Below are 11,835 nucleotides of genomic sequence, written 5' to 3' on the forward strand. Positions count from 1 at the left end.
GTTAAATAGTCATCATAGTCATTATTTTAGTCATATATTTAGACCTTCTTTTAGTCATATATTTACATCCATTGGTAGTATATTTAATCATTTTTATTTATTGATAGTATATTTAATCATTTTATTATGCAAAAATAATATAATATTAAACTCGAACTAGATCATAAAAGAAAATAAAAATATTACATATACGAACAAACTACACATTAGAATTAAAAGATTGATTGAATATCATGACAAATAAGGTAATCTGCAATAAGAAAAAAATATAATGCAAATATGTATATATAAATCAAGTTATAAGATGTCAAATCTTATAACTGCATATTTTTATGAAAACAACCAGAAGGAAATATTTAATTTTCAACATGTTGGAGTTGTAGTGTTTTCAACATGCCATATCTAGAATGATCACTTGTAGATGCAATTGCCCAACAATGTTTTTCAACCAAACAAGAAACATCACATATTCTTCATGTTTCTCCTGAAAGATAGAAAAGATTCAACCAAACAAGAAGTATCTCATATTATTCATGTTACTCCTGTAACCTAAAAGATAGAAAAGAAGTGTAAGGATATACTTGGTATTGGAGGAAAAATGAGAGCCAATGAATACTTCTAATTAAGAAAAGAATTAATGATATACACAGAAATGCTTCTAATTAAGAAAAGAATTAATGATATACACAAAAAGCATACCTTTTTCTGGAACACATTCTCCACCTATGGTTGCCATATGCACATTCTTCATCATCATTGAATCTAACTTGTGTACTTTCTTTTGTATCACTCCAGGCGTATCATATCAAATCATCTGCAGAGTTGCAAATTCAAATTGAAAATATATGAGAAACAATAACCTTGAGAATTATTCAAATTTGTAACAATTTGTGGGTTTTACAAAATGTAAACATGTATTACATAAACAACTTTCATTTTTATTAATTATATAGATGAACATAACTGCCCACAATTTAAAGAAACTTAAATGCATGAACCTTTGTACTAAATTATTTCAAATAGATTTTACAAGCAAAACTTTCTAAAATAACCCAATTGATCATTCCCTTTCTTACAAATAGGAGGTTGACTCATGTAAAATTATCTATCGAAAAATTATGTATCAATGTGATTTCGTGATGAGTGATGTTATTTGATATGATAACTTGTAATAGTATTATTGTTAGTGTTTACCGGGTAGTTGTTACACATATAGTGAACATAGCATACAATGAATGATTATGATAGTAGAAGACCACAGGATAGCCTATTTGTTCGTTATGTTTCTCTGTCAATGACATGAGAATGTTATATCCCAAGCCATAGAGATGCAAGAAATCTCTTAACAAGAACAATGGAAAAGGGTTTCTAAAGCAAGGGTAAGAACAATGAATGAATATAGTCATTATGAATGCTAACGTACAGCCAAGGGGCAGCAAGAATATATTAGTTGTAGCCATTTGAGGATAGTCAATGACAAGTTAGAGGTGAAAATAAAGAAAATACAGTTTTGGCATAAATGGGCTTTAAGAGCATAAATAAGAACACAACAACCAAGAAAGATTAGTTGCAGCATATGAAAAGTGTGAGGAATGGTGAGCTTTCAAGTACACAATAAAGCATTCCCAACGAACACCAAAAGAGCAACAAAAAGATCATTTTCAGATTTAGTGATGAACATCAAAAGAGTAGCAAAAAGATCATTTTCAGATTTAGTGATTTTCAAATTTGAAAGCAGCCCATAGATAGTGATTTTCAGATTTGACAGTAGCCCTTAAGACATTGATTTTTAGATTTCAGAAGCCCTTTAAGACAGTCTTCAACTTGATGGCAGCAATACACAAAGTTTGGGGAATTTTGGAGCTTAAAGAATGAAGATGTAGCAAACCATAGTTTAGAAGAGAAACTAAGAAGATGAACATTATAGACAAATATCAGAGTTGCAGCATTAAAGTGATAAGACAGTCGTAATGTTATTGGAGATGAGAGCTAAAGACACAAAAAAGAGAACAAGCCTTTACAAATGAGCAATAAGGCCACAATGAAGATGACAAGTTTAAGACATTGAGTCTTCAAGCACAATCCTCATAGTGGTGGTGCAGTAGTTAAAAATCATTAGAAAGCATAGTGATAGGGCTGCTATATACACCAATAAAGACAGTATAAAAGCATAAAGGCAAATTCATTATGATGGAAAGTCACAATAGGCATAGAGATCACTCATTAAGGAGAAGCCCTGTGATTGTCAACAAAGGAAAAAGATAGTATAGTAAAGGCAGTCAATCAAGAGTCTTCTACAATCTATGAAAGACATTTATAAAAGACGAGTGTTTTGATGGATTATCAATGAAAATAAGGTCAAGTATGATCATTTGTTATGTAATAAGGTCATTATAACCATTATATGTTAGATCAAGTCATTATTTGTTGTTTTTAGTACTTTCAGATTAAATAAAACTCAGAAAATCAGAATTTGTTTCTAGCTAGGTTAATTAGATTTATTGTTTTCCAGATTTAAGCATAGTAAAGAAAATGAATGAAAAAAGACAAGACACAGTTACCCTGGGAAAACCTCCTAGGAGGAAAACCCAAGCCAGAAAAGATCCTCAGATCTGATTATGGTTTTGGATTCAAATGATAATTACACACTTATCTAGAGTATAGATGTTGCAGTCACAAGGAAGATGACATAGAAGTCTACAAGATTAGCTTACTAACAGAGATCATGATTTGCAGTCCTTCTACTCTGATTTGCTGTGCATAACAAGGGTTAGCTGCACCTTTCAACTGGTTCGCAGTCCTTCTATAGGGTTTGCTTGAGCCTTCAATGGAGTTCACTATCTTCTAATGATGATCTGCTGCCTTTAATGAAGTTCGCTATCTCCTATTGATGATCTGCTGTCTTTAATGAAGTTCGCTATCTTCTAATAATGATCAGCTGCCTTGTCTGTGTATTTCGCTTCCTCAATGTATATATATATATAGATTTCGCATCTGCTTGAAAACTGAATGATTGAATTATTATGTGAAGTATATGCTTATTTATACGAGGAGCAATACTTCTAACCATGTCGGCTTGCCTTGTAAATTAAAACCTTTTAATTCATTTAATTTCTTTGATGTGAAATGGATAGGGTTGGCTGGCATGGAGACTTTTAGGAGAAGCCGAGAGGTATAGGGCCTGGCCCTATATGTTGGAGAAGGGGCTGGCTCCCTTAGGCAGATTCCAATGTTGCCCAAGGCAATTGGAATCCGCCAGCCCTAATTACAAACAACATTATTGGGTCAAATTGTCAAAGTTACTCAAAAATTGCCAATATGGTGAAAAGTTGTCATTATATGGATTATGAGTCTAAATGTTTCCAAAATGATTTAATAGGTCTTGTAAAGGTGTTTTACACCTATTTGGACCAATTTTGTTGAGTTAGAGGTCATGAAGTATTTTTAGACAAAAGTTGTCAAGTTTTGTAAATTGTTGTCATGGCAATTTTTCATAAAAAGTTACATTTTTTAAGTCTAACGGTCATAATAAGGTTTAAAAAGTAGTTGGAGTCGGTTTTTGAGTTGTGTTGGCTATAAAATGGATGGGAATCCTCTAATCTGGGGTTGTTCAATGTATTTTTGTGATCAAGCAATAGAAACTTGAAGTTTTTTGTACTAAAATTCTGATTTTTAGACTAACAGTCTATTTTTCTGCATTTTTCTCTTATCAAACGTCTTATTTATCATTTTTTATTGATTGGAAATAAAATAGGGATGAATCCCCTTTAATTTGGCCTTGATTTGAATAAATTACAATAGTTTTTGTGAAAACTGCCTGGAACCAAACAAGGGTTTCCAGCAAGCATCATAAAATGTAAAACTTTTATTTTTCATGCCTAACAAACCCTCCAAATGGATGAAATGACTGTAAATATGTATATCTTCATCCTCTCATATGTGCAAGGATTCATGACATGTTTCACATGTGTGGAAGATAAGAAAATTTGCTGGTAAAGTGTCTCAGTCTGACAGAGACAATGTAATGTGAGGGTTTGGATGCATGGTGAGGAAGAAACCAATTCCAAAGGAGTGCTGAGGATTTGGTGTGGTGTAGGGAAGGAGGAAACATATGTTCCATGTCATTTTGGAGTCCAAGCATTAACAAACATGTAGATGAATTTGACAGTCCTAAACTCTGTGTGTTTGACAGTCCTAATCAACAGTGGACTGAGTTTTATTTCCAATGTTGGATGAGTTGGTGTTGATTGTGGGTTATTTGAAGTCAGGGTATGTAGTGTGGGTCTGAATCCAATGTTTGTCACCATTTGTTGCAGTCTAAACAATTAGTAATGTTTCCTTTTGTAGAGACTATCCTATGGACAATGTGGGTCCCTATGAACAGTGATTGGGGCAGCAGAGAGGTATGGTGTTTGTAGGGTGGTAGGGTGGATCAAGAAGGTTGTTTTGTCGTTGAGAAAGAGTTCCCTAATGTATTCCATGTTGGTATATGGTTGGTAGAGATTATATAAGTGAAGAATGTGTCTTGAGGGTATGAAGACCTTGTGAGTAAAACCTAGCCTTGTGGGTGTATTTGTGAAGTTAAGGAAGAGATACACCTATTGGATAGGTGATTTGGGAGAAATATTCCCCCTAAGTAGTTGAGATTGTGTGGATACTTGCATCAATTTCAGAAGCCCTTTATGACAGTCCTAAACTTGATGGCAGCAATACACAAAGTTTGGGGAATTTTGGAGCTTAAAGAATGAAGATGTAGCAAACCATAGTTTAGAAGAGAAACTAAGAAGATGAACATTAGAGACAAATATCAGAGTTGCAACATTAAAGTGATAAGACAGTCATAATGTTATTGGAGATGAGAGCCAAAGACACAAAAAAGAGAACAAGCCTTTACAAATGAGCAATAAGGACACAATGAAGATGACAAGTTTAAGACATTGAATCTTCAAGTACAGTCCTCATAGTGGTAGTGCAGTAGTTAAAAATCATTAGAAAGCATAGTGATAGGGCTGCTATATACACCAATAAAGACAGTCTAAAGGCTTAAAGGCAAATTGATGGAAAGTCACAATAGGCATAGAGATCACTCATAAAGGAGAAGCCCTGTGATTGTCAGCAAAGGAAAAATATAGTATAGTAAAGGCAGACAATCAAGAGTCTTCTACAATCTTTACACGAATATTCAAGAAAATGCACTCTTCAGGCCCTTTTGACAGTCAAAACAGTGAGCAAAACACATACCTCACAGAGATAAACATTGAAATATACAAAAAGGACTCAAGGATAGCAGTCAAAAGCATACGGAACAAACTCAAGGATTTAACGATCAACAAATCTTTCAAGATCATTGAGGGGCAGATCTATAATGTTGTAGTTACAACTGCCTTGGCAGACATACATGCAAAATGTGGAAGCAAAAAAGGCACAACAGTATCCCTGAAAGAAATATGGTCTAAAGGACAACAATTATTGTAAGATATGCAGAAAAAAAAACTTTTTGAAAAAGATTTAGACTTCCAAGAAAATGCAACTGACAGGTGTAAAGCCAGATTCTACAACCTTTGCTAGCATTTTCACTACCAGTGATAAAATAAGAGCTTTAAAACAGGGTATGGATATCCATTAAAGCAATATGGAAGGTGGATTTTTGTCAAGTATATTTGGAAATGCTCTGGTATACATGTATGAAAAATGTGGAAGCATAGACAAGGCACATGGACTGTTTGAATACCTCAAACAGATGTCATCCCATAGAATCCAATGACGGAGGATATATAGACAATGGATTTGTTGAAAAGGCTTTAGAAACTTTCAAGCAAACACAATGGGTAGGTGTAAAGACATATCCTTTGGCAGCATCCTCCTTGCTTGTACCAGAACTGGAGCTTTGGAATAGGGTATTTACATCCATCAAAGCATAATACTAAGATGATTTATTTTAGATATTATAGTTGGAAATGCTCTAGTAGACATGCACGCAAAATGTGGAGTCATAGACAAAGCATCTGAATTGCTTCACAGAATGCCTCAAAGAGATGTCATCTCATGGAACATAATGATTGCAGGATATGCAGAAAATTGATTTTGTAAGTAAGCACACAAAATAGTTAGCCTTCAGACTTATTCATGAGGATATAAATGTTTAATAACCCAATAATGGGTAGGATAGGTAGCAAAAGATACATAAGATAATGATATTATTTCTATGAAGGGACGAGCATTTATGGGATGAGATGATGAACATTCTCATTCATTCAAGTAAAAGAAATGATGGATGTTATGTATTTTGGTTATAGGTAGGGTCCGTGGAATTATATGTTATTTATGGTTTGTGGTGCTATGCCATATGGCATCCACAAAAGGATTTAAATTTGGGGTTGGGAGAAAATAGAGAGGATTAATTTATGGTGTGTGTATAGAAGGAAATAAAAATCCAAAGCTTTGTCACTAGGTGGAAAGAATTTGGGAGCTCACCCATGACATGGATGGGGATTTGAGCATGGGAATTTTCTTATCCATAGGAAATCTTCTACTCAACCCTAGGCATGCATGGGGGAGGATAAATATTTTTGACATGTGAATATGAATTTTTCTTATTCGTTGATGTTGTCAAATATGACTAGATTTTTGTTGATTGATGATAACATTGAATATGTGGTTCATCAATTTGAGGTATATTTTAACTATATTATTGATCACTACACGCCACTAAAAAATTGCATAATATTAATAGCACTTGTTGAAAGAAATTGTAAAGCGTTTGAAGGTGGCATTGCATATAGATATGATCCTAGTTTTTTGGGGGATATTGTAATAGAGATGACTAAGATAATTTGGCAATTGTGGCTCCATCTAGTAAAGTATTCTCTTGTGATAAATATAAAGGTTTGATGGGGGATATCTCATAAATAAGAATGAGCCTCATCGAATACAGTTCATAATAGTTTAGTCCATCAAACTCTTTTAGTCTTAATTGTATGTATTTATCAGGCTTTTCTATTCTTCCAGATTACTACCATGTTCTCTAGGTGGAAATGGCTATCCATCTTTTAGGATACATCAATGTATAAATTACTATAATATATGCATTGATGCTTTCTAAAAACTCATATACTATATATATACATTGATGCATCCTAAGAAATCATATACTATAATATATACATTGATGCATCCTAAAAATTGAATAGTTGTTTCCATCTCTACACTGCCTCTATAATTCAGAATAGCTAATGGTAGGTTGCAATCTCAAAACATATATAGAACTCTATATGCATATCACTTGTCAAATAAGTTCTGGCAACTCAAGTCTTAGAAGGACACTTTGGAGGCATTTAATTCTTCTACTGTTTTATAATTATAATTAAAGAGATGCAGAATGGGCCTCTCTCGTCTTATTCTATAGCTATGCATAAAACATTTTGGGGATGATGTGCCTGTGGGAATCCAAAAACCTTAAAACAGTTCAAAGCATTGAGCCACTATTACAAAATTCTCTTTATAAAGACTAAGAAAGCATATGATGAGACTGAGAAATAACAACATGCAATGTGAAAGTACAGATAACTTCGAAATAGGGGTCCTCTGCAACTAATTACTGTAGAAAACAAATATTAAGATAAAAAACAATTACCATTTCAACATGTTGAATCATTTGCCCGAACCAAAAGATCATTACAAATTTGGCATGCTCCTCCTTTTGTGCTTCATTATTCATTAGCTAGATGAAAACTTTGATTGTTACAATTTATATATATACATATTACATACATATATACAACACTAAAGTTATGCTAACCAAGAGCAACTAATGACCATGTAATAGGAAAAAGATTTAGTACATACCATTATCTTCTTTTCCTGTTGTCCATATTATCAGTCACTAACGTTACAGGGTGATGGTTTCTTATCAAGCCATCTTGTATAAAGGTGGTTGAAAGACAGAAATTATATTAATTTTCAAGGATTATCCAAACTTTCAAAAATGAGAAAAATAAAGATCAAAACCAGAAGTTTAGGGCACCGATATTACAGTTACCAAAGAAGTCCACGAGGATTCTTCATGTTTTTCTTTTAGGTAGTGCCATTCACCCCTAACAGACATGAGCAACATTGCCAAAATAGTTAGTTAATTCTGTGTACAACCTACAATTGATCACTCCTTAAAACTATTTGATCTATTGTCAATTCAAGGATGATATATTACTAACATTTTTTATTTAAAGAATGCTCATCATAGAGGTAATGTCTATATAGCATGATGGATGTCTTTAACAAAAATAATATGTTGCTCTGATGAGATGCCTCTGTGTATCCAACAAATTGGATGTACTTTTTACTAAAATAAATAATAGTTGGAAGTTAATAAGTGTTAAAAACCAGGGTAGTTTATTTAGCAAATGTACAAAATATGTATTTTTAGGTTTTTGTTACTGAATAATAATTATTCCATTTTATATGAAACCTAAGTTTTTTTATAATTTATAATATGATTTTGAATTTGCAGGTGGTTTATTATATATAAGATCACCTAATATTTTAGAATGTAGGAAACACTTAACTATATTTTTAATAAGTGACTATTCCAGAGCCTTCTAGTGTTCACTATTATTTACTGTGTATTGAATACTATTAATCATCTTCTTGAGTCTGTTCTTGACTGAGAAGTCACTGTTTTTTATCATTTAAACCTGCACATTATCTCTGCCAAAACAGTGTCACATGATTGACTTCTAATGACTACCATTCCTTGATGAATCTTTGCAAAACTTGTGTGACTCTTAACCTTATTCACTATGCTCCTGTATGACTATTGGACGGTAACTCCTATGCTTTGCTTGTGATCTTCTTTGGTTCTAAATTGATTTTTACTCTAAACGCTTCCCTTGGCTAACCTTTCTTCATGTTGATTGTATCATTACTTTTTTATTTTCCCTAAGAAATATATCCCCTCTATTTTTTGAGTGTGCTTGTGTTTGAAGGCAGAGTTGATCATTATATGACTGCATTTTCTCTATATGGGACTGCCAATCTCTTTGGATCTGTGGCTACTTATTGGACTGTGATCTTTGACTGTCCTTCATACTGAATCTATCCTTTTTAGTTGGGTGATGACTGTCATGGCTTCTTTGTGATTCTTGAATAACTTAGCTGTTATGGCTGCTATAATTATGTATTGGCTTATGGCAATTATATGGATGTGATAACTATCTTTTATATTATTACCACTGATGTCATTGTTTCAAACCCTTTTTCTGATCTTGCATTTGGTTTTCAAAGCTATCATGCCTTTGTCATTGCTGCATTTGACCTCTGTCACAAGGTCATTGTATTCCATCTATTATGGTTGGTCTTCGCAGTGCTTAAATGATGATCATTCACTGTCATATGATTACTTGGTGATTATGGAGACTCTTAGGTGCCCTTTGACTAAAATTTTACTTGACAGGGACTGAGATAAGACCTTTGTTCTCAATGTCATAACCATTTTTTATGGTTGCCACTATTTCCTTTTACTGTTTTGATGGAATACCACAGTAAAAATCTACCCTATGATTATATATAGTCACTATGACTGCTCACTAGCTATTGTGACAGTGAAGCTTGTAAATTTACTGCAATTTCATAATCTTGCTAATGTCACTTGGATGATCACTACTGTGGGTCTGCATTCTCTTCTTATTGATTGTTAATCTTCCCTTAAAGCTACATTAATCCCTGTGATTCCGCCTTTTGATGATTACCATTAGGAAACAAAACAAAGATGCAACAACAATTTTTGACTTTGTTATTCCAAATTTATAGCCCAAAGGTCTCTTCTTTTACTGTGAACATATTGGTTGCAATCATTCCTTTCACTGTTTTCAAAGTTTGACCCTTTGACAGTAAAAAAAACCTTCTTTATCCTGTCTATTAATGGCATTGCCATAGGTAATATAGTCTTTTGTTTGTGACCTTGCTGTGAATGGATGGGGAAGTCACTGAGTTTTCTGAGCTTGAACTGCTCTGAAAGTTAATGGATTTCTTTCTAGCTTATAATTTGTCATTGATGGTCTATAATGGAATTTTTTGTGGATCATCGCTCTCTAGACCTTTGATCCTTGTGTTTGGCTGTTAATAAGCTCGATTGGTACTTTGTGATTCTATTTCTTCAACCTTCTTATGATTGTCCTCTTACTGAAATTTGATCTTTCAAGTAAAGATGTTTCTCTGATTTGTATCTTTGCCTTGAACTATGTATTGACCTTATTTATTTGATGGCTTCTGATCGGAAACTATCCAAAATAGTGATTGTAGTTGTTTTCTCCCTTGACATCTAAAGTGCTTAAGTCACTGTATTCGATAGTTTTATAAGATTTGAGGTTGTTCCTTGGATCATTTCTCTGTCCTCATAATACATTGTCCTAAAAATGTTGCTATATTAAGCTTCTGTGATAAAAACCCTAGGGCGCTCTAGGAATGTGATCCAAATCTCAATGATTTGTCACATTTCATACAAACCTTTTACCCAAGGATGGGTACTGTTAATTATGTCGTATATACTCTACTCTTGACTGCAAACTATATAGGAATCTATCTCATAACTCAAGCTAATCCATTACTTTTGGTGTGACTATGTATGTGTTCTCCGTCTTCTCTATATCTTCAAGCTATTATTTGCTTAGAGGCTATTATGGGTTACAAAGTGACTTTTATAAGTCTTTTGATATAAAACTCATACATTTTCACTATGTTTCGAGTTTTTCTCTGTCCTCTTAAGATTTTTCTAATCAATGAATTTTCTTTGAGATGTCTTGATTTTGTACCTAGGGTTTACCCATGCACAAGAACTTACGAAAAAATAAAAAATCTATCTTTGTTTCACATCTAAACCCAAAACGCCTAAGATAAAGAGTTTAATGCCATGCATGAGACTCTTTTTCTGCATGTATCTACAAATATTCTTTAAGGATGTAAAAAATAAAATAACTCAACATTGGTCTAAGACCCTACCTCAATGTAAATCGTTCATGCATATTTCTTAAAAAGCTTTCTTTACATCTCTCATGCAGAATTCATCCGTAAAGAGGCAAAAACTCATGTTCAAACTCCTTGAAAACCATTTGACTTCCCCTTCATGTGGGTCTTTGGCAGTGTAACAGGTATGTGAAAGCCTTGGATGCAGTCCATTTGCAAGGAGAACTTCATTTTTATGGTGGATGTATGGGGATAATAGGGCAGACACAAAGAAGAAATTAAGATTGGTATGCATGATTATTGTATGGAGTGCAAGAAAATCTTCTTGCATTCTTTTCTTCATTATAATGCAGATTTCGGGCTCAAAACTACAGTCTAACTACTTCTTCCACTTAGATCGAGACTTATTTCTTTATTTTCTCATTGTCATGCTTCATAGAAAGGGCTTTCTTTTGCAAATACAAATCAATCTTCATCCTTTGAACCCTAATCTACGTGGAAAAAGCTTATGGCGTGGAGACTTATACTTGATTTGCATGCAACATGGGAAGTCATTTTGAAACTCTTATTTCCCTCTCAAACTTGAAAACAAAAATCATCTTTGACTTAATTCAACATGGAGGTATGTTTTTATCAAAAGCACTTTTAGAGCTTTTGATACCCCTTTTTTTTTAATCTTTCATGAATATATATATTTCTCCTTTTTTTTAATCTTTCATGAATATATATATTTCTCCTTTGATTGTATTTTAAGATGAACAAAAATACAAAAAGGGAATTTGGTAAGGGAATTTGGTAAGGGATTTGGTATTTCCCTGAACCCTTACAATTGAAAACATAGACTTATTAGCAACCATGAAATCTCTCCCTTTAAAAATT

The 11,835-nt window shown here is 33.2% G+C and overlaps 1 long non-coding RNA gene across 2 annotated transcripts; it reads right to left on the reverse strand.

Annotated features, from left to right (window-relative positions):
- Positions 1-256: 256 nt before the first annotated feature.
- LOC131068193 (uncharacterized) lies at positions 257-11,492 on the reverse strand. 2 transcript variants are annotated; one of them, XR_009111951.2, is made up of 6 exons: positions 10,993-11,491; positions 8,039-8,093; positions 7,846-7,918; positions 7,634-7,720; positions 700-814; positions 257-549 (listed from the first exon to the last, which is right to left on the reverse strand). It is a non-coding gene; the product is annotated as an uncharacterized LOC131068193 (long non-coding RNA). The 2 variants fall into 2 exon arrangements; XR_009111950.2 differs by having other exon boundaries at positions 7,846-8,093; positions 10,993-11,492.
- Between the last annotated feature and the right edge of the window lie 343 nt (positions 11,493-11,835).

Source organism: Cryptomeria japonica, chromosome 10 (assembly GCF_030272615.1).
Source record: "Cryptomeria japonica chromosome 10, Sugi_1.0, whole genome shotgun sequence".
NCBI lineage: Eukaryota > Viridiplantae > Streptophyta > Pinopsida > Cupressales > Cupressaceae > Cryptomeria > Cryptomeria japonica.